General features: G+C 34.2%; 1 protein-coding gene across 1 annotated transcript in view; it reads left to right on the forward strand.

The window, feature by feature from the left end:
• LOC140512679 (uncharacterized) overlaps positions 1-23,757 on the forward strand; it is a 429,100-nt gene that overhangs the window by 288,439 nt on the left and 116,904 nt on the right. The window lies entirely within an intron of this gene.

Below are 23,757 nucleotides of genomic sequence, written 5' to 3' on the forward strand. Positions count from 1 at the left end.
TTAGCCCTTTTTATAATAGAAAAAATACTGTAAATGAAGTATATATCCTTTGATTGGAAATGGCTACATCAATTGTGGGACAAAAATATAAAATTATGTGAAAGCACAAAGCATTTGTAAAACTGGAGAAAAATCTTACAATTTGAAAACTAATTACAGTCTAAAACATAAAATAAAGTGATGATTTCCAAAGTCAGTCAACAAGCACTTATTAATTACTTGTCTTGTTCTTGGTTTTGTGCTAAACATTGAAAATATGAATAGGGGTGTGGATACCCTCTTTTGTAGATCTCAGTCTTTATGAATAAAACAAGTAGATAGAAATAGGTGATCCACAAGATCCCTTCTAGCAGGGAATCTCTAGAAAAATAATGCGATGAACACCAGACTTGGAATCAGGATATATTGACTTGGGTCCTTTTTTTTTGATCATTTAATAATTCTATGACAATGGGCACACCACTTCCTTTCTCTATACCTTGAACATGTTATCTGTAAAATAAGAAAAAGTAATACCACTACTCCTATATTTGGTTTCACAAGTTTTTGAAAGGAAAGGCTTTGTGGAATTTTAAAAGCCTTATATAAATTTGAGCTATTATTGTAAAATCTATCTTGTAAGGGAAAAAAACTGCTTTGAGAAAAGAATTTAATGTTAACAAATGAGAATATCAAAGGACTACTTAGCTTCTATTTTATTTGTGTTTTCCACCAAGGAGAAAAATCTTCTATCTGGAATGAGGAGGGTATAAAAGAATTGAGACCTAGGGCAGAAATCTGTTGATCTGAGTCTGACCTTTCCTTTAACTCTCTGTGAGTTTTGACAAACCATAATTCATTTCCTCATCTATAAAATCAGAGTAGCACAGTTATAGGGAGCATATGATTTCTAAAAAACCCCTCCAGAGGTGAAATACTATAAAGTTCTATCCTATAAAAAAAACTATAATACTAAAATTCTATAAGTTTTCCCTAGCCTTTCCTCCACCTCTTATTTTTAGTACAGATACCTATGATTTCACTGATATGCAGAGATCCAGATGAGGCCCTTCCTCTACCTAGCCACGCTGGTATCTTTTCTGCATCTTAGGAGTTTTAAAGTATGTCCTAGAATACTGAGAAATAAGTTACTTGACTTGTGTAAGATATTCAGTACATGTCAAAAAGATAACTTGAACCTATTTCTTACAATTTCTGAAGCCAACTCTCTATGACAGTAATATCATGCTTCTCTCTCTCTCTCTCTCTCTCTCTCTCTCTCTCTCTCTCTCTCTCTCTCTCTCTCTCTCTCTCTCTCATTCTCATCTACCATTCATATTTTCTTCATTTGAATTCATCTGTGTACACTTCTTATCTCCCCTAGTAGCCTATAAAAGTTGAATACCATTCATTTCCCCAAGACACTTAGCCTTAAAATGTTTGATGAATCAATTAAACTAACTGGAGCAGATCAGTGGGGAATTTTAAGAAACTTTAGAAAGAGGGTGAATTTCTTACAAATCAATTACAAAACGAATGATATCTTTTTAAAAAGACATTAAAGTTAAAGAAGAATCATCAGACAAAAAGAACAAGGAAAAGGATATCTAAGTCATAGGACTGAAAATAAAGGAGTAAAATGAAGAAAATCAAACATGCATTAAAACACTGGAAAACAGGAAAACAATTTCCCCTTTCTATGTCACAAGTATCTTAGTAAAACTGAAATTTAAAAATATATAAGAAAGAAATATTCATCATATGAATTTAGCACATATTCAAGTTTTCTTTGAATCTTAAATTATTTAGATGTTTATTCTTTCTAGTATCTCTACCAGAAAACAATATTTGAAAGAGACAATTATTTTCTTTTATTAAACAAATGTACCTGCAAAGTAACCCTTGAAGGTAATATCACGAATACCAGTAATTTATTTCATCTCTCTCAGGGCAATTTCTTTATTTGTACAAAGTAGGAATTCAACTGCATGCTCTTTGGTCTTTTAAGATTCTGTGGCTCTGTCAAGTCATCCCTCTATTTTGCATTTCTTTTTTTGTAATCCTGAGAGCTTCAGTAACCCAAATTAGTAAGCATTGAAGAGATGCTTATTGAGTGATTAATTAATTGAAGTATATCCCCTTTGCCATACAGTGGCAAGGAGCAAATCTTTAACTACTGGCATCCTCTATAAGAAAAGGAAAAATGAAATATGTGGCAAACATGAAAATAAATTTAAATTAAGATAAGCACATTCTAGTTAATACTTAACAACCAACTCTCTGAAAAAAATACTCAGCAGGCTGCACTTTTAATTTTAGTCTGTATTAATAACGCATTCTCCATCATATTCTTAAGAGCAGACAATCAACAAAAACAATAAATTAAGACCAAATTTTTAGCACTTGCTAATTTCTGAAGTATAAATGATTATACTGAAAATACAGCAATCTCCTGGGCCAGGTCAAACTGGCTCCATCACAACCCTTCTTAAGGGTAACAGTAATATTTCATATAGTTTTCTTTCATAAGATTGATCTGAACTGGAACATTTTCAAAGGTGCTATGAGTGATCACAATGCTGACCTAAATAATATTTTGTTCTTTAATTTCTATTTAGGAGTACTCCAAATAGAAATTAAATATAAATCTAATATAAATACTAATATTTACTAGAATCAATATGATTAAGCTTACTGTTCTGATAAGCTTTAAATCTTTTATATAAACACATGTGTGTATATGAATTTAAAATTTGGGCTAAGTTACAGCACAGTAGAATATAACTTTGCATACTTCTATCCCATCCCAATTCTCCAGTTTGTTGTTGTCTCCAATAAGTTTTTAAGATTGAAGCTTTGGTTAGAAGGAGGTGAAAGAGATGGGATAAGGATGGATATGGATACTCCGGCCAGAACAGATTACATTTTGGCAAATATTTCTCTTATTTTTATAAGATTTTGCATTTGACAAATGTGATCGATACACATTTAATAATCAAAAGTACCAGCTTGCAATAGAACCTAGAGACTTATTTTTTCAAATTTTGTACATTCAGTTTTTGCCAAGATTAAACATAAATTGAACTACCATATGGTTGACTTTTGAACAATGAGTTCTTTATCTTTTTCTGTCACAATTAAGAACCAACACAAATCACAAAGCAGTTGACGTAAGGAGGACTTTTATCAATTTTACATTGTTTCCAATATGTACTTCTCCAAATTACAGCATCTTATATCTTGATTTGATCTTGGAGATCATCTGATATAATTTGCTCACTTTGGAATTGAGCAAACTAAAGGCTAGATGAAGTCCAATAATGCATATGTAATCACATAAGTAGTGAGTGAGTGATAGAGCCAAGACTAGAATTCTTCTTCTTTATTGCGGATGGGGAGCTTTCTAAATCTTTAATGAATTTTTAAAAAAATCTTGAGACACAGGCCAAAATTAATTATTCTTAAAGCTAGTTTTCTTATCTTTTCTAGCATAATTCTTTTAATTCATATAGGAAGCAGGGGCAGTCTTTTATTCAATTTTCATTACCATCTTCCACATTAAAATTATTGCCAAAATTCCCCTAAGTAAAAATATTTTTAACTATGTTTATATAATGAATGATGAAAAAATACCTTTCACAATGAGTCACTATATATTTGGGATTGGGACTCTGCCTATCTGTTATGTCCTGAATGAGTTATTAAGCATAATCAAACTCTAAAGTATGGACACATAGATAGTCTGCCTGAGGATGAATGGAAGTTGTATGTATGGACTCTGTAGCTGAGAATGTCTGTGAGCCAACTTGTACCAGTAAAAAGTTTGGACTTCTGAAATTCTTGTTATAACTCCACTACTAAACAGAAGGCCCCTTAAGGCTCTAAATCATAGATCAATTATTATTTTCTATCAACATCAATTGAAGTAAAATTATTAATGTATATCTTCATTGCCATGCAAATTTGGAAATACACTTATAACTTTATCCCTGCTTGTGGAGAAGAGATATGTGCTTCTATATATGCATCTGTTTTAGAGGTGGACACTATATCTTATATGCTTTGATACTTCACAAATCTCTGATTTCATAAAAATGGACCCTTTCTTCACTGATACTGACTAATTACAGCTTCCCTCTGACTTAATGTCTTCAGAAGTTACCATGGTTCAAAATACTATCACTCCATACCCAGACTGGAATTGACTTTGTCTGAACTTAACTTAAGCCTCAGACTACAGGCACACAGTTCCTCACCTTTCCTATTTGGTTCAACCTTCTTCATCTTTTACACTGCTAGAAAAACCTTTGAACATCCAGGGTCACAAGCATGCCATGATAGATAAAGATTTTATTGGAGGAAACCATCAATACATATAACATATATAACACAGTTTTTCGTTGTACTTTTCTCTTTATGTGATTTATCTTTGTCATCTGGCCCAGTAGGTATAGTACTGCATTTGGAGTTGGATGATCAAGGCTATACTATTTTTACTGTATGTGTAACCTTGAGCAAGTCATTTAACTTTTAGGCATCAGATTCCTAGTCTTTAAATGTGGGAGTTGGACTAAATGATCTCTAAGTTGCCTTACAGCTCCAAATCTGTGAATTTAAACTACATACTATTTATAAAAAGTGAAAAAAAAAACCTCTTCTGATATAAGACAATATTACCTAGTCATCTTTTACAAAAATGCAATGACTGTTAAGTATTTAGAGTATTCATGTATAAACCCTGTCCTGTTGAAAGGGACTCTGTTGACTCATATTTTGCTGTTGTTCAGTTGTTTCAATTGTGTTTCTTCGTGATCCCATTTAGGGTTTCTTGGCAAAAATATTGAAGTAGTTTGCCATTTCCTTTTCCAGCTCATCTTACAGATGAGGAGCTGAGGCAATTAGGGTTAAATGATTTGCTCAGGGCCACACCACTGTGTATGAGACCAAATCTGAACTCATGAAGATTCATTTTCTTGATTCCAAGTCCAGTGCCCTATCCACTGTGCTACCTACCTGCCCTTGACTCATATTTAGGACATTCCAAAACGGAGGAATTTTCCTCCTGAGCAAATATCTGGGTGTATCAATCCTGACAATATATGGAAAATGATCTGATTTCAGAATAGTCAGAAGTCTTTAGGAAGGTTTGTTCAGTCTAGGTTCCAACTCTGAATATCAAATCCATTCAAAAATGGATCTAGAAATTCAACATTTGAATTTGTCCCTTGGACTTCGCAGCTTTCATATTTGGTTAAATGCTCTGAAAAAAATTGAAAAGTAGAATAAAAGTGGAAAATATCTGAATTTGTTCACTTTATAATAAATGTTATGACATCATTATATTTTAGGATTGTATAGAATCATCAAACTAGAGTACAAAGGAACCTTAGAGGTCATAAGATCCTATATCTAGAACTGGAAAAAACCTGATGGACCATGTACCCCAACTCCCTCATTGGAGAGTCTAAGGAATGTTAAGTAGCTGCCCCAAATCACATAATAGAAAGTGTCAGAGGTGAGATTTAAACCAAGGACTAGAATTCCCAGTTCAGAACTCTTTGTTCTACTGTAGGTAGATTTACAATAACCCAAATGCATGGTTGAACATCCATGGGATTCTTTTGGTTACATTTGGTTCACTTTCAGAATAATTCAAAAGGCATTTTTTATTTGTTTGCTTTAATAGTCAAGGTAGAGAGTGGGATGGGTGAGAAGGAAGGAAGTTTAGTTTTAAAATGGAGAAATGTTTCTTGAATTTGAAGGGTGCTGAAATCCTCCAGTTTCCTAAGTAATGATTTATGGAAGTATTTCAGTGACCCTGTTCATCATTAAAGATCTATGGAGAGCAAAATCAAGTGAATTTAGAAGATTTAATAAGTGAGTTCTGTAGGAATGTATTCACCCATCTGCAAGAATCAGGTCAGGTGTTCTACTGAGTATGCAGCAGTGAGTTGGTGAAAGGAGAGCAGACAATCATACTGCCAGGAAAAAAAAGTGAACACACTGGAGTTATCTTTAATCTTTGTCCTCTGAACATAGTTCTTTACAAAGGCTAGCTGTTAACATTTATGCACATTGGAACTGATTCATTATTGTGATTGCTAGTCAAAAAGAATGACTTGTCTTTAAAAATCAGTTAGCATTTAGTAACTATTCCATTCTACTTTATAGCAATGAGCATATTTCTTGGATTTTCTTGGTCATAAGTTAGAGATGTAGATTTGATAGCTCTCCTATGGGGCATTTGTCAGTGACAAATTCATCAAGTAAATCAATTATTTTGTCCTCAAGTTGGCTGGTGGTCTTATGACCGCAGATGATAATGGGAATATTTGCATTTCCATTTTCAAACAGTGTATTTGATAGCTGTCTTTCCACTAGTTAGCTTTCATGATATAAGTGTTTTTGGCTAGAAACTCAATTCAGGAGACAGCATGATCTGTAACCTTTCTATCCCTTACTAACAAAATGAGGAAATTGGTACTTATTTTTACTTAATGAAGAACATGTCATGAAGAATGATGTGCAAATAATAAACATCTTTATGTGGCTTGAAAGGAAATTTATATTCATCTATTTGGATTTCATCGGTTGAAAAGGCATGTTCGTTGTTGTGGTTGTTCAGTTGTGTCCAACTCTTTATGACCACATTTGGTGTTTTCTTGGTAAAAATACTAGAGTGATTTACCATTTCCTTCTCCAGCTCATTTCACAAATGAAAAATCTGAGGCTAACAGGTTTAAGTGACTTGGCCAGAGTCACACAGCTGGTGAGTGTCTAAGGCTGGATTTAAACTTAAGTCTTTCTTACTCATATCAGGGACTCTATCCATTGTGCCACTTCGCTGCCCTGGCAAAAGCATGAGATAATGATAATTGTGATACTAGTTTAGATTTGTATAGACCTTTGTATACATTTTCCTCAGCAAAATCCTGTGAAGTCAACAAAAGCTCTCAGGGCTTCAATGGATCAGTGCTCTTACCAATGATGGTAATTCCATCTAACTGTGAAGACTGTGACTCCTGCTTGTCTGTGTCCTCTCCAGTAATATCCCCCTATTGCTTTTGATCAAGGTTCATGGACTTTAAGCATTACATGAGGGACAAGTTAGCTCTCAGGCTATACATCTGTTTTCTTCGTTCTCATTACATTAACAGCCCAGCTTCTCCAATCACCTATTTCCAGAGGATATCTTTTATGACACTTGTTGTGGCAGCATGCTGTGGTAATATCCACTCTCAGCCTCTCCATTGCCCTTTGGGACACAACAATATTTACACATCAGAGATCGTAATGTTCCCTGCTTAACAGTCTGAATGTGTCACTGGAAGAAATGATGGTGTATGTGTGTGTGTTTGTGTGTGTGTGTGTGTGACAGCCAGATACAGACATAAACACAGACACAGAGATAAGCAGCAGTTATGAGGAGGCTATAAAGTACTTTTCAATTTCCTGAAAGCAATCTAGCACTCCCTTTCTCTAATCCCAGACCCAGCTAACTGATCATTTGCTGTGCTGATCTAAAAACAGATATAGTGATGAACTAACTTAGTGAATTGTCCTGTGTGCAACAGTCTTCATTTGCATTTTTCTTTATGCTCTCTTAAACCATTCTCTTTTAAGTGTTGTGTATTTGACTGAGGATGTCTTGTAGTATTGTGGAAATAATGAAACTAAGACAATGTCACTGACAAATAGGAAAAACTGCAAAATTTACGGAGAATCCTCCTTCTGTTTCAGCTCTGTGCTGAACATCCTCCAATGCAGAGCAAGTAGTTTTGGTGAGCATACATCTCCCTATTTCATGCCCTTTTTGATAGTTGATCAGCTTTGAATGTGCATGCCCTACTGCAGTTAAATGTTCTAATCAAATAAAACCCCAACCTTCTAAAAGAATAATTGAACGACAGGGAATCATCAAGATAGTCCATGTTGTATATATATCATCACTGTAACTGGGAATCAGTCTTCATTCAGAATTCTGTAAAATGTTTGTTCATATGTTTTAAATTACTTCCTGTGTATTAATGGATATGATCATCAGTAAAAACCATAAAACATATGCCTATTTGTCTCAGTTCTCTATTTTTCATAAACTACATATTAATGGGATTTTTATTTGATTTTTTTGACCATTGACAATTATAATAATCAGGGATGTTTACAGTGTTTAGCTTCTCATGAATCCTTTAGGAAAATGGCTATGTGTTTATTTTCAGAGCTTAGTGGGTCTTGTGTCTTATTATATTGGAGAGTTTAAACTTTTAAACTATTGTTGCAGCTTCTTTTGAGACTTATCTGTCTATATTCCATATGTAATTGTATATATGTAAAGTTACATATCTATAATTATATGTATACCCATAAGATTCTTAATGGGACATACTGCATTTGTTAGAGAAGAGGTTAGCATTTATGGTAAGCCCCTTTACTCTCATATTCTCAAACAGATCTGTAAACTCATTGCTTTAGATGTTCTTCCTCATTATACTTATCAAAATCCAAAAATGACCACCTGTCCTGGACGACTCTTGTTCTTGTCTTTTCATCAGCTCATCATGTGAAAACTACCAGATGTTCCAGAGTTCTTGTTTGATTTCTTCTTACATTGCAAGGGTGCCAGTGGCTTTAGCTGTCCATCTTTCATGCCTTGAAAATGCTTATATGACTAATTCATCTTTTCTTTCTAGCATATGTTTCCTAGAGAACATATTTCATTCTTGTCCTTAGTTTCTCAACTGGTTTATGGCATCTTCCTTTAAGATTTGTGAATGTAGGTATTTGCTTTCTAGCTCTAAAATTCCAAAGGGGGATCTGCTTATTTCTGTAATTTTCCAAAGATAAACAAAAGAGGAGAATTGTTTTTTAATGGAGAACTTATTTTTTTGCTTTTATTTGTCATCTAAGTTGATTCAAATGCCATTTGCCAAATGCCATTAAGGTGACTGAGCAGTTGCATTTTTTTAAAGAAAGAGTTACTTTCTCTTTGGCCAGACAAAGATAAAAGTATAGATCTCACACTCAGACATGAGCCTCTTGACTAAAGACAGGTCAACTCTCATCAGTGGCTTCTAAACCCTGACAAATTGAGCAGCTGAAGAATGAATTGGTCTAGTGCCATGCAGATCCAAAATATGTATAAATTACAAAGGAGCTTTCTGCCCTAATCAAGACATAGGAAGCTGACCCAGAAGGAAATAAGACTTACAACACCAAAAAAAAAAAGGGGGGGGGCAGCCATTTGATGCTGCAAAGGATACTTTCTTCAAAAGAATAGGCATAACTGCTAAAGATTATATAATGCTTTACAATTCACAAAAGCACTTTACAAACATCCTCACACCTGAATCCCACAACACCACTATAAGGTAAATCACATAGGTAATCTATTTGACTCCTCTGAAAATAGACTCAGAAACATATAACTTGCCTTTGGCCTCACTGACAGTAAGTGTTAAAGGCAGGATTAAAACCCACATCTCTCTTAAGTTCCAGTCCAGCAGACTTTGCAAATGTCATAGGATCATAGCTTTTGAGCTGAAAGGGACTTTAGAAGCCATTTTTGCTTTCGAGGCCCCTGGCCCATGAGAGAAAAAAGCAAACAATAAGAGATCACATGCGTTAAAAGCAATATGGAGATTCTGTTTGGTAGAAAAAGGAAGAAAGATATATTTCACTCCTGCAGTATTAGGAACATGAGACATAAACTTCTATTTACTACAATAATAGCAGGAATAAGAAAAGCATTTTTTAAATGGTGGCAAGTTAAGAGAGGGGGATATATCACAGGAGAAATGGCAGAGGAGAAGTCTGCAATAATGTATTTCTAGCTCTGAAATCCTAGAAACTTATGTATGATTCTCAAGCCTTTTTTCCTGAGTAATTAAGATAACCACCAGTAGAATCAAGAACTCAGGAGAAGTAGGTGGAATGTCCAGTTTTGTACGCATTAAGTTTGCTTTGTATATGGGATGTCCATTTTGTGATGTGCATCAGGCAGTGAGAAATGAGTCTGAGATTCACACGAGTGATGAGTAGTGGGTCTTGGAGATATAAATTTAGGAATTATCCATGTGCAGGTGATAATTGAAGTCTATGACATCCATGCAAATGGATGAGATCACCAATGGAAGGAGTAAGAAATGGAGAGAGGAGAGTCAAGACCAAGAACCTCAGGGGATTTCTGCATTTAACAAGTGGAAAGAGGAAGAGGAAGCAGGAAGAGGAGAAGTAGTATATCAAATCAGTCAGTCACAATGTGTTTATTAAATGACTACTACATGTTAGGAAAGGCAGTGTGGCACAGAGTGAGAGACAGATGCAGAAAGAGAGAGACAGAGAGACAGAGAGAGACAGAGACAGAGAGACAGCGACAGAGAGAGGAAGGGAGAGAGAGAGACAGAGATAGAAAGAGAGACACAGAGAGAGAGAAAGAGAAAATAAAAAAAAGAGACAGATAGTTTCAGGAAAAGGACATGACAAGCAATAGAAAATACTGTAAAAAAAAGTCAGAAAGAAGACTAAGATGAGTTCATTGGATTACAAGCCACCTTTCTATAGTGCTTTTAGATTTAAACATACTTTTCTCACAAAAACCCTTCAAAATAGGTGAAACACTATTATTGTTACCATTTTGTAAATTAAAAAAAAAACCTGAGACTCTAAAATGACTACGGGATTTGTTCCATGATTACAGAGACATTGAATACTGAAGCCGCGCAGTAAGGTGCAAAGAGAAAGTAGGATTTAGAATTAGAGAACCTGAGTTCAAACCCTCTGCTGCTAATAATGAATGAGCTATATGATTTTGGGCAAGTCACTTAACTTCTTTCTGCCTCAGTTTCTTCATCTGTAAAATGAAAAGATAGAAGGTGGTCCAGATCTGTGATCTTAAAATTCTGTGTCCTACACACTTGATTTTTTTTAAATTAATTTATTTCAAACTTAAACATTAAAAACACTTTCTAATATATCACACTTCAGATTAAATGTTAAAAGCCTAAAAAATGTCAGAATTTTCAGAGGTATATGGAGGAAAATAATTTTTCTGTTTATATTTATGACAAAGTGATTTTTCTAGTTTGCCTGAGAAATTTGAGATTGCTATCAAAAATGGTGAGGTTAATTGTACATTATTTTAAAAGATATCAATAGATGAGCATTTACTTAGTTCCTACATTATACCCAGCCCCATGGTAGAGGATATCGTAACGAAAGATGGAATATCTCCTGCCATCAATAGCCATATTCTATTGGCAGAAACAATAGGCATATAAGTGAATAATTTAAAAACATTTGCAAACTAAACACAAGAAACCTACAACCCACATCTCTCATTGGAATACCTATCTCTCTTTCCAATCAATCATCCTCTCACTGAAGTGTCTTCTACTTGATTCTTTTGTTTCCCTGGAGTCTAGTATTAACTGAAGCTCTTCCCCAAGATTAGCTATTTCTCTTTATGGAATCAAGTTAGTAGGATCAAGGTCAGAGACTGCTTCTACTGTGCTTCAGCGAGGCGTCTATTGGAATGGTATTCTTTTATCCTTCACAGGATTATTTTGAAGAAAATACTATACAGAACTGCGAGTTACAATTTTAAAAATAACTTGTTTCAAGAAGGAGGTCTCAGTTAATGTTTTATAAGAAAAAAATTCACAGATCCACATGATCCAATGGAAGGTTTGCCAAAAACAAAAATTAGACAAAAATAGCACAGGAAGCAAGGAAAGAAATAAGTATTTATTAAGTACCTACAGTGTGTCAGTCACTATACTAAGCACTTCACAAATGCTGTTTCAGGCTATTATTGTCCTTCTTTTACGTCAGAGGAAACCAAGGCAGACAAAGGTTAAATGACTTGCCCAGGATAACACAGGTAGTAAGTATCTGAGGCTGGATTTAAACTCAGATTCTCCTGACTTTCTACCCATTATTCTACTGTGTTACCTAGCACAGGATGAAAAGGTACAGATAGGCTACAGTCTTCATTGAAGAAATCTAATATCCAATGAAGAATTGTAGATTTTTAAGTGTTTTTTGTTCCTTCCCCTTTGTTTTTGTGGAAAAGAGGGGAAAAAATGGCCATTTTCCCTTCTGGTCAAAAACACCATTTTATTTGAGTAGATTCATCTATTCCAGGGCCCAAATTCAAGAAATACTATAAAGAGTCAAAGTTGGTAATATTATATTTGCCAGAAAGTGCATTTGCCATTTCTGAAAAGGTCAATACTTTGGTCAGTTCACTGTATTTTAGCATTGAGAAAGATTTTAGAAATCTTTATCTGGACTCTTCAATTGACAGCTGAGGAAATGAAGGGCCAGAGAATTTAAATAACCTGTCTTAGATCACTGCTTGGATTAATACTCAAGAAAGGCCTAGATTATGGTCTCTTGACACCCTGCCCCCCATTCAGTTTTCTGTGATTATACCATGATGTTTTACTTTCACATATTTCTGTGCAACATTTGGGTGACTCCTCCCTAGCAACCCATACCTTCATAATGTAGGATTGGTTGTTTCCCACAGGGCATCCTTTTCCCCATGGGTAGGGTTTCACTGCAGTTTGAAAAAGAAAATGTGTAAACCATTAATACCATTAATGCTTGCAAGGGAAACAAAACAAAACAAAACAAGAAACCAGTTATTGCTCTGTGTATATATAAGAGCAGGGGTGAAAGAAGGTGGGTGGGCCGGGGGGGGGGGGAGATGGAAGAGCTCTAGAAATAAACTAAGTGAATTCTTTTAGGCACAGGCTTTATGAGCCAATGTCATTAGTAGGGTGAGTGACTCTGAGTAGCCATTTCCCATGCAACGCTAATGAGAACCTGACAGCAGAGATCCAAATTTAGATACCGATAATGGCTTTTTCCTGGCCTGGAGATATCTTAAATCAGCTGAATCTTGACTGAATGAAGGATGAGAAAACTTCCTATGTGGGCATTTGAATTTCCAGGGACAAATTGCATGTTGTAGGCATTTATATGCCATGCTTCCTTTCCTGTTGCACAGAGAATTTTAACATTGAGGTCAAGGACCACAGTCACTTAGTACTTGTTGTTATGCAATGGGGCCCCAGAGCAAATTCCATCCCTAAAATTAATTATAAGTATCAAGGAGACTTACAAAATGAATTAAAATACTTCTTATCCTAAACTTAGTTAGCAAGGGAGAAGAAAAAGTGGCTTTATAGATGTTAGTTTATACATAGAGAGATTTCTGGGAAATATCAATTGTTATGTCATAGAAGAAGGAAATTCTCTTAGATTACTAGAAAGTTTACAGCATTTCCCAGAACCAAAATGGGAAAATAGAATGTGAATGAGGTATTGGAAAATATCTTGTATTTTTGCATAACTTACTTGGGTACAACTTAATTAAAAGAGATTGGAAATGTGTTGTGTGAAAATTTTTTGTTTTTGTTATCTTCTCTGTTCTGAGACGAGGCCACATGGGATAACGTAAAGAATGACAGCTAGCTGGGACTTAGGAAATCTGGCTTCTCGCTACTCCCAGCCCTGTCACTGTCTAGCTATCTAAAGTTGGACAACTCATAGTGAATGTCTCTGACCCTCACTTGCAAAATCTGTACAATGAAGATTGGGAATAATCTGACCAAGCCATTCAGGATTGCTAGACTTGTTGCCTGTGGTGCAGGGGGCCTAGAATTCCCTGAGTCCTGTCCCTGACTTTGTTCTAAATTTCTAGTCCAGATCATTGGGTGCTAGAACCTCACTCTTTAGGAGCTGAATAGAAAGACAAGAGGGGGTGTCTACTTAAGTTTATATTATGAATGTGAAACAATAAACTTTCTGTAAAATGAAACAAAACTACAGTAAATATACACTTTTGAGTGATCTGAACCTGTGATATTTCTTATATGGCAAATCTCTGCAAGTCCAAATTGAGAGGGAAGTGAATGTGTTGCTGCCCCTCCCCCTTTTTTGGGGGGATATGGGGCAGGAACAGATTTGGAATTCAAAAATTTTAGAGTGAAATTTGAAATATATATATTTCATGTCATTAAATCATTTATTGATGTCCACTTCTAATACCTTGAAATACCTACATTTTAGTGTCTTTATAAGCATGTGCTGTGATAAGGTTATAAAAGAGTAATTTTAATGAAGATTCATTTCTCATCTTAGATTGCATCCTAAAAAAATTGAAAAAACACATTACCTCAATATTCTTCAAATCATAAGACAAATACAAGATTTTAAAACATCATTTACTTATTTTTGACATTCTTTTTAAAAAGTTTCCAAGTTCAAATTCTCTTCCTTCTTGCCCCTTCCACCCACTGAGATGGCAAGAAATAGATTAATTATACATGTGAATCACAGAAAACATATTTCCATATTAGCCATGCTCTAAAAGAAAACAAAACAAAAAAAAAGAAGCATAAAGTGAAAAAATAGTGCTTCCATCCTCTCCCAGAATTTATCAATTCTCTCTCTAGAAGTAGGTAACATTTTTCATCCTAACTCCTTCAGAATTGTCTTGATCAGACAGCTGAGTCTTTTTGATCATTATTACAACACTGATGTTACTGTGAACAATGTCCCAGTACTGCTCACTTTACTCTGCCAAAGTTCAAATAAGACTTCTCCGGTTTTCCAGAAACCATCCTGTTCATAATTTCTTATAGCCCGATAATCAATCATATACCACAACTTGTTCAACCATTTCCCAATTAATGGACACCCCCTTGATTTCCAGTTCTTTACCACCACATAAAGACCTACTATAAGTATTTTTATACATATAGGTCCCTTTCCCTCTTTATTATTTTTTAATCTCTTTAGAATACAGACCTAGAAGTCGTATTACTGGGTCAAAAGGTATGCATAGTTTTATAGTTGTTTAGATTTAGTTCCAAATTGTTCTCAAGAATGGTTAGATGAGTTCACAACTCCTTTCTCATATCCCTTCCAGTATTTTTCATTTTCCTGTTTTGTCATGTTAGCCAATCTGATAGGCATGATGTGGTACCTCAGAGTTGTTTTAATTTGCTCTCCTCTAATCAATAGTGATTTAGAGCATTTTAATGTGACTAATGAAAGCTTCAATTTCTTGTTCTGAATGTTACTTTTTTTTTTATAAATTTGACTCAGTTCCCTTTATATTTGAAAAATGAGACCTTTGTCAGAGAAACTTGTATTTTTCTCCCATTTCCTTCTTTCTTCTAATTTTAGCTGCAAAGAAAATACAGTATTAACCTTAAGATTCAGTGCATCAACATCAAAAGTAAGGAATTTGAATCATCTTCTGTAGGGAGCGAGAACGGACGTGTTACTGATATAACTATAAGTGATGCTGTTACTGAATTAGTTTTCCCTCTATAATCAGAGATAGCATGGGATAAGGGTAGAAATCCTGCATTCTAAAGTTAGAAAACCTGGGTTCTAATTCTGTCTTGACTATTCACTAATAGTACAATCACAGGGGATATTTATAAAAAGAATTTGGCACAATTCCTGACACATAGTACGGGCTATACACATGCTTTATTTCTACTGTGCTGTCCCCCGCCATTCTCCCAATACACTCTTGGGCAAATCATTTAACTCTTCAGTCTTAGTTTTCTCACTTCTAAATGGGGATAACAAAACATGTCCTGTTTACCTTTTGGAAAGTAACTCAAACAAGAAAATTTACAGGAAAGAACACTGAAGACCATAAAATATTATGCAACTGTTAAAATATTACATTGTCTTATCGTTTTCTTCACGACTAATTCCTGCCAAATTATAAGTGTTTCTTCATCCAGTTGGCCATTAAGATGTTTAAAAACATACCTACTTCTCATCCTGATGGTTTTGACCTTAGCAACCTGGCCAAGGGAAAAATAGATGAAAAGGGGGTCAAAAGCTGCACTGGTTATATTCCTTGGTAGACTTCACTAACTTATAGGGAATATTGCTAATAATTAATGAAGGCTCATGAAGGCATGTAAAGTTGACTAAATTAATTTTCATTTATTGTTGGTCTCCCAAGTATAGAGCTAATGACTATGCTTTTACTTTCTATGTTTCAATAGGTTAGAATATGATCTTTGAGATGGAGCAACATACGATTTTCATTGTGCATGCTATTACACACAACATTTTATGCTTGTTCTTGGTGCTTCTTTAAATCATATCTACTGATATATAGATAATCATAAAGTCATTTTAATTCAACATTTAAGTATCTCTTGATTCTTCCACTTCCCTTCTCTCCCCAGAGTGACATTGTATAGATTCCTAGACGTGGATAGAAGGAGATCTGAGTTTAAATGCTGGCAGGGACAGTAGTAGCCATGTGACCTATGACAAGTCACCTTACCTGTCTAAGTTCATTTCCTCATCTATAACGTAGGAGTAAAACTAGTTCATAAGACAAATTGTAGTGGGGGTCAAATAAACGGATGTATGAAAGGTGCTTTATAAACCTTAAAGTGTTTTACACATGTGGATCATCACCAGCATCATCATTATCATAGGTTCAGGTCACTTTACCTCAGCTAGATTGCAGATAGCTTCCTGATGCCTTGCTTCCAGCACTTTCCCTCACCCATCTATTATTCTCTGCTCTATTGCCACATCAATCTTTTTAAAACACTAGGGATTGTATTTTTTTTTTTTTTTGCACTCAACCTTCAATGACTCCCAAAGTTCTACAGTATAAAATCTAAAATACCTGGCATGAAATTCAGTGCAATATACAATTGGACACCAATTTGCCCTTCCAGACATTTTTTTTAGCTCTATTGCTTTCAAATTTTTAACTGTCCTTGAAGTCTCAGAGAAATTTCCCTTATTTTTTGAAGCTCAACTAATCTTTTTGGAAGCAATCTCTACCTACCTCTGTTCATTTCACTTTTATTATAAATTGTCCTTTATTGTCTTATCTTCCCAACCATATTAAACGTGACTTGAGGGTAGGAGCATGTCTTATACTTTATTTTCCACATAGTGTCTAACAGTCTGCTTTATACTCAAAAGTTATTTTAAATTATTTTGTTATTTGTTAGTATTTAAAGTTATTTTGATTGAGTAGTTGAGTAACTGACCAGTTGTTAAAATCATTTTAATTTTCTACTTGATTATTATTATTGAATTCATTAATATTAAAACTCATTATTTGAAATTTTAATAAGTATGTTAAAATACTTATAAATAAGAAGCAATAATGTTTATGTACTCTAACAGATTTGGTAATTTATGGCAAGCAAAGATGATTTTTATGCATATATTAACCTGTGACTATAAGATTAAACTATGTCAAAGAAAAAGTTATTGTTAGTTTGGTTATTTTAGTTGTTATAGGAGCCTATTGTTGATCAATTAATCAATAATTAATCTATATAACCAATCCCATTGAGTCATTAATGTGGCCTAGATTACTGGGACTCATGGCTTTGTTTTGCTTGTGATTAAGTATATATTTTATTCTAAAAATACATTTTCCTTTGGAAACAAAATGGAAATACATATATATGTATATATATATATTTAAAACTTATTTCAAAGTTACGTAAAATGTTATAAAGCCATAAGTCTGGTATTATTGGGCAATCTTTATGTTTTATATCTTAAATCTGATATACTAAAGGAAGGAAAGACATGACAAAACCATTTTTCTCCATCTGAAAGTCATTCCATTTTCCTGGTATTGAGAGAAAACCTGCTGAAAGTACAATAAATAGTCTTCAATACACAAACAGATTTAGATACAAAAATAAGTCTTTGTAATTTGGTCATTTGGAAGTTAGGAACCATTTTCTCTTAGATTAATTTTATAACAAATTATTAGGCTATTGGCTTTGCTCACAAAAGCCCATTATTCCATAATTTGATGACTATTTATTAATCAAGGACTATAAGATTAAGAGTTGGAGATGTCTAGTAATTGTGTGCTCTCACCTTCATGTGCCCACTTGTGGAAGTTTTATTTTATGGCATTGTTGATTTCCCTTGCCCTTTCTGTTATCTCTCCTCCTTCAAAAAAAATGAAGTCTTATAACTCCAAAGACTTGATGATATATTACTTTTATATTTATTTGATTTTGGCATTTTATTGCCCATTCCTTAGAAATGGGAGAAAATATAAAAACTATTCTTCGTGCTCTCCATATGTCTTATTTTCAAGCACTATGACCTGTCTGTACTGATAGATAATATAACTTCTTTGACAGCCTAGTTATTTCAACAAAAGCTTCATTTCTCTTTCTACTTTTTCATCCATCTAAACTCTTTCTTTGTACCTCTTCACTTTTAGTTTGTACCCTAAAGAAAAGTGATAGGGGAATTGTAGTGAAAATAAAGTTTGATGAACATTAGCACCAGTGTTTTAAACTAAATTAGGTGAATTGTGTTCACAGTAAGGAATATGTGGTCATGTATGATCAGACAGAAAAAATTCTGTTTCCAAAACATAGCAGCTCTGTAGGTGAAAATGTGATTAATTATGTGATTAAAAATTATTTCCAAAATGGTAGACAGTGAGTCAGGGACTTTTATTCCTCTCGAATATTAGAGGAAAAAAAACTATTCTAAGATGATAATATTCAACTCAGTTTCTTATTTCTACGGTACTGTGTGTAAGGCTATGAGTAATCTTTACAGTGTGTAAAAATTTAAGTAGAATAAAGCTAATGGGATGACAAATCCCAGAACTCTTTTTGAGTCAATTAAAAAGCACCTTAATGCTAAATAAAATTTAGCAGTATCATATTTATTCCTAAAATAATTCACTTTTCTTTAATGTTCATGTTTCTTTGTTATTTAGCAGTGCACCAGTGTGTGTGCTGGATGAGTTAGCAGGCTCAGCTGGATGAGTTAGCATGTCTGCCATTTTGTAGATGAGAGAACTGACAAATCATCTATCCTTAAGTAAAGATGATGCTCTATAATGCCACCACAATCTACTTCTGCTAGGACTTTCTTGTAAAAAAAAAATAAATATTACCAGACTAAACAGAAAAAATTACTCTATTTTCATTGACCTATACTTTATGGAACAGTTCAAGAGGCAACGTTTACATTTAAAGTTATTGAGGCATCATTTAAAAAAATACAGAGAAGAGGACAGAAAGACAGCCAGAAAGGAGAATAGTAAAACATGACAGTTTTGAAAGTTACAGGTTGAATTTAGATACTTATTTCTAAGCTGGTTTAAAGATTGAAACATATTTGCCTTCAATAAGAGTATATTTGTGTCTGATCTTTACTTCAGATAAGTGCTAGAAAATAGCCAACCAGGAAACTATAACACTAAAACATTCAATAATTATGTGCACAGTTTAAAAAGAAATCACCTTTACCCAAAAGACAATATGAAGCTTGTGACTGAAGAAGTAAATAAATTTACTTTTCAGTCTAGCTGCATTTTCTGTGCAGAAGTATGCTTACAATTCTGTCAGAACCTCCGGAGCATTTTGTTTTGAGGAAGTGAATGACAAAGACTACTGTTGTTACTGAACAGTCTAGTGAGGTAGCTGAGTTCCAATTTTGCTATTCACTGAAAGAGATCTATCAAAGATTAAGTCCATAGAAATGGAGGTTTTGAAAAAAAATAGAAGAATGTTGTTTAGTCATTTCAGTCATAATCAACTCTTTGTGACCCCATTTGGGGTTTTCTTGCCAGGGATACTGGAGTGGTTTGCCATTTCATTCTCCAGTTCATTTTACAGAAGAGAAAACTGAGGCAAACAGAGTTAAGTGACTTGCCTGGGGTCACATAGCTGGTAAGTGTCAGGTCTTTCTGACTCCAGTGCTCTATATACAGGACCACCTACTTTCAAACCATTTTCTCATGGATTTAAATATTTGCTTTCTAGGAGTTTATTATTCAACTTGGTTTTTCAATATTTCCAAAGCTTCACAGCTTCTTTCAAGCCACAGTGGTCCCATTAGCGGTTTTGTGATTAAAATGCCACAGTGATTCGTCCTCAGTTTTCAAAGGCAATATGCCTGGTGATATGGCTATCCTGAGAGTAGCCCCAACTGGCTGTTGTGTGCTTTTGTTTTTGCAGAGAGCCATTGGTGAGAGAAAACAGCACTACTTTTAGCTCTGCATGTTTGTCCCATGGTCTATCCTGCCCTCCCTCACTCAAACAAAACAGCTCTATCTCTTCTTGACCTCTGATCTGCTGTTACTGCCTTGAAGTTAACATCAATGCTGCCTTATTTCAAGTAATGCTTCCCTGTATTCTCATGAAGCTTGTTATTCCCTCATGGTATCATTATATTTTATCTGACAGGGCAGCATCAGCTCCTTGGGCATTCAGGCACTTATATGATTGTAAGATTTGTTGTTCAGTTGTGCAACTGACTTTTTATGACCCTATTTGGGGTTTTCTTGGCAAAGATACTAGAGTCATTTATTATTTCCTTCTCTAACCAAATTTTGCAGATGAGGAAATGAGGCAGACAGGGACAAGTGACTTACCCAGGGTCAAGCACTAGTAAGTGCCTGAGGCCATATTTGTACTCAGGAAGATGAGTCTTTCTGATCCCAGTAACTGCACCATTCACCTGCCCTACTTACATAGCAACTTATATCCATTACCCAATAGTCTTTTGTTTGGATCTGGGTTTCTTAACCAGGGTCCTGCAACTAAAAATAATATTATATTTCTATATAATTGGTTTTCTTTGTAACCTTATTCATTTAAAACATTTTTCTGAGATGGAATCCATCAAAAGGGTGCACCACACACAGAGACACACAGATATATATATATATAACATTAAGAATCCCTGGTCCAGAGCCACATCTTAGATGAATGCACAATAGCATTACACTATAGCAAGCATTAATTCATGTTTCAACTCAGAAACCATTTATTTCCAACTACATAACAGAGAACATTGATAGGCTAAGAACAGACCCAGAATTAAAAATAATAATAATAGTCACGTATGTAGTGTTTTAAGGTTTGTGAAGCAATAAGAAAATGCCTCATTTTATTCTCATGACAATTCTAGGAGATAGGTTCTATTATTATCCCCACTTTAGATGTGGGAACTGAGGCTGAAGTTGGGGTTTTTGCCCCCATAATTTACAATCTCATGGGGGGTTCAAACATAGATAAATATATGATGCAGAAGGTTGGACTTTGGGGGAGACTTGATGAAAGCCAACGCATCAGAGTCTTAAAGTACCTGAAGGAGAATAATACAAAATATATGGAAAGGGATTTTGGAGCCTGTTGTGAGGGTCTCTACTTCATCCTAGGGGGGTCACTGTATGATTTGGGGTTATTATTCTTATTGTATCATAATGTCAGTAGCATACAAATGATGATTTTTTGAAGTAGACAATCCATGTCATAAATTTTACCATGAAGATCCTTTTAATAATCACTTGATCACAGTATTCACATAAAGTGTTAGTTACATTGGCCATTGTGTATTTTTGGAGACTGTTTTTATGACTATAAATGAAAGCTTTTCTATAAGTGTAATTGACACCTGTCAGTTCTACTGTGGATGAGTTCTCCAAAATTAAATGGGCTCAGCATTATGTCTCTCTAGCTGTAGTGTTTCATGTGTATGACATTTATTTTCATTAGAAACATGCAGTATTTTTTCAAAAAGAAAATGAAATCTTCTCCTTCAAGTGCCTTAAAATAGTTTAGAAGCTTCTGGAGTCTTTTCAGGCGTAAGACACAAGGATATTACTTTCTTGAGTTTTCTTGCCTAAAATTGACAGTGACTGAAAACTAAATTATATAGGTATACTTATAACCATAATTTATATTATAAATCATTATAAAATAGTTTTATTTATTATCATTTCTTCCTTTCTCCTTAGCTGATTATCAGACATATTAAGATACCATATATATTTTGGTATCATAGTAACAATATTTTAATAATATTAAAAGGAAAAGAAGGTTAGAAATACCCCTGCTTTGGGGATTTCATGCAAGAAATTAGTCGCACATTCAAGCTGTATCACAGGAAATTTTCTTGAAATACATTTAGCTTTTGGGAAATCCTTTCTGAAAACCCATAATAATTGGACAAAGAACTGACTCAAAGTTTGATTCAGAAAGATATTAATTTTTCTGATAGGAATCCTCTTCAATATTCTTCTACCTTTTCCCCCAAAGACAGATATGCTTGAATTGTATAGCACAGCTTGTAGGCTATACAGTCAGCCAACTAGCATTTATTGTCTCTTACATATCAGACACTACGGTAATATCTACAGATATAAAGAACCGCAAAAAAAGTAAATAAAAATAAACAATTCCTGCTCTCAAAGAGCTCACAGTCTAATTGGAAAAACAAAATATAAGCAGCTATGTACAAACAAGGGATATAGATAAGATAAACTACATCCTCAGAGGGAAGATACAAATATTAAAGGAAATGTTTCTTGAAAAATAGAGGATGCTAGCTAAGACTTTAAGGAAACCAGAGGGGAAAGGAGGTGAAGATGGAGAGATAGGGCATATCAGAAATGTGTGACAGTTAGTGAAGATACTTTCAAGTCAAGAAATGGTGTGTCATGGGAGGGGGATAGCATGGAGGCTAGTGTTACCAGATCATAGAGTATGAAGAGGAGAGCAGGATGCAAAGAAAGAAGGAAAGAAAGAAAGAAAGAAGGAAAAAGAAAGAAAGAAAGAAAGAAAGAAAGAGAAAGAAAGAAAGAAAGAAAGAAAGAAAGAAAGAAAGAAAGAAAGAAAGAAAGGAAGGAAGGAAGGAAGGAAGGAAGGAAGGAAGGAAGGAAGGAAGGAAGGAAGGAAGGAAGAAAGAAAGAAAGAAAGAAAGAAAGAAAGAAAGAAAGAAAGAAAGAAAGAAAGAAAGAAAGAGAAAGAAAAGAAAGAGAGAGGGGGGAGAGGGGCGGGTAGGAGAGAGGGGGAGAGGGAGGGAGGGAGGGAGGGAGGAAAGGGTCTAGTTATGAAGATCTTTGAAAGCCAAACAGAGAATTTTATATTTTATTTTAGAAGCAATAGGAAACCACTAGAGTTTATTGAATGGGGTTAGAGAGGCAACAATATGGTCAGACCTGCATTCCAGATGGTGGAGTTCAAGATAAATTGGGAGTAGAGACAAATTTTAAGAGTGGAGACCAATCAGTCTAGATGACTGATTGACCACACAAATATGGCACATCATTCATGATCCAAGTAGCACAAGAAAAATATACCTTTCTCAAATAGAAAATATCTCATATTACATATGATATAATACTATATATATATACATATATATATATATATACATATATATGTATATATATATGTATATATATAGCATTATAATATATGCAACACCTACCTTTCTTGGCTTTGTAATTTCCTCATCAATTTATTTGATATTAACTACTACAATTTCCACACCTTTATAAACACTTTTAATGAATTAGTTTTGTAAAAGTTCACCACCTAATGATAAATAGTAGCTTCATCAAGCTATTATCTAAAAGAAAATTGTGTTTCTGCACATAAGGTAAAGAGAATAACTTTGAGGGTGTCTACTTGCTACAAGAATTGCTGGATAGAGCAATGAATTCCATTTGTACTTTTCTGAAAAGATTTTCGAACAATAACTAGAACATTGAAATCATACACTTTGAAAAGTTCTTCTAAACTTATTTTTTTAATTGCTATTAAATATTTAATGTTTATTGTCATTAGGACATTAAAGTGTTAAAATTTATAGTTCAATAGAGTTGTGAGTTTTCTGTGCTGAATATATATTTCCTGCATGCTTTATACAGGATGTCCCAAGAATCTTAGTGAAGTTTTAAGCTACTAAAGCTTAAAATTTTAGCTT

The sequence above is a fragment of the Notamacropus eugenii genome, chromosome 6 (genome assembly GCF_028372415.1).
Source record: "Notamacropus eugenii isolate mMacEug1 chromosome 6, mMacEug1.pri_v2, whole genome shotgun sequence".
NCBI lineage: Eukaryota > Metazoa > Chordata > Mammalia > Diprotodontia > Macropodidae > Notamacropus > Notamacropus eugenii.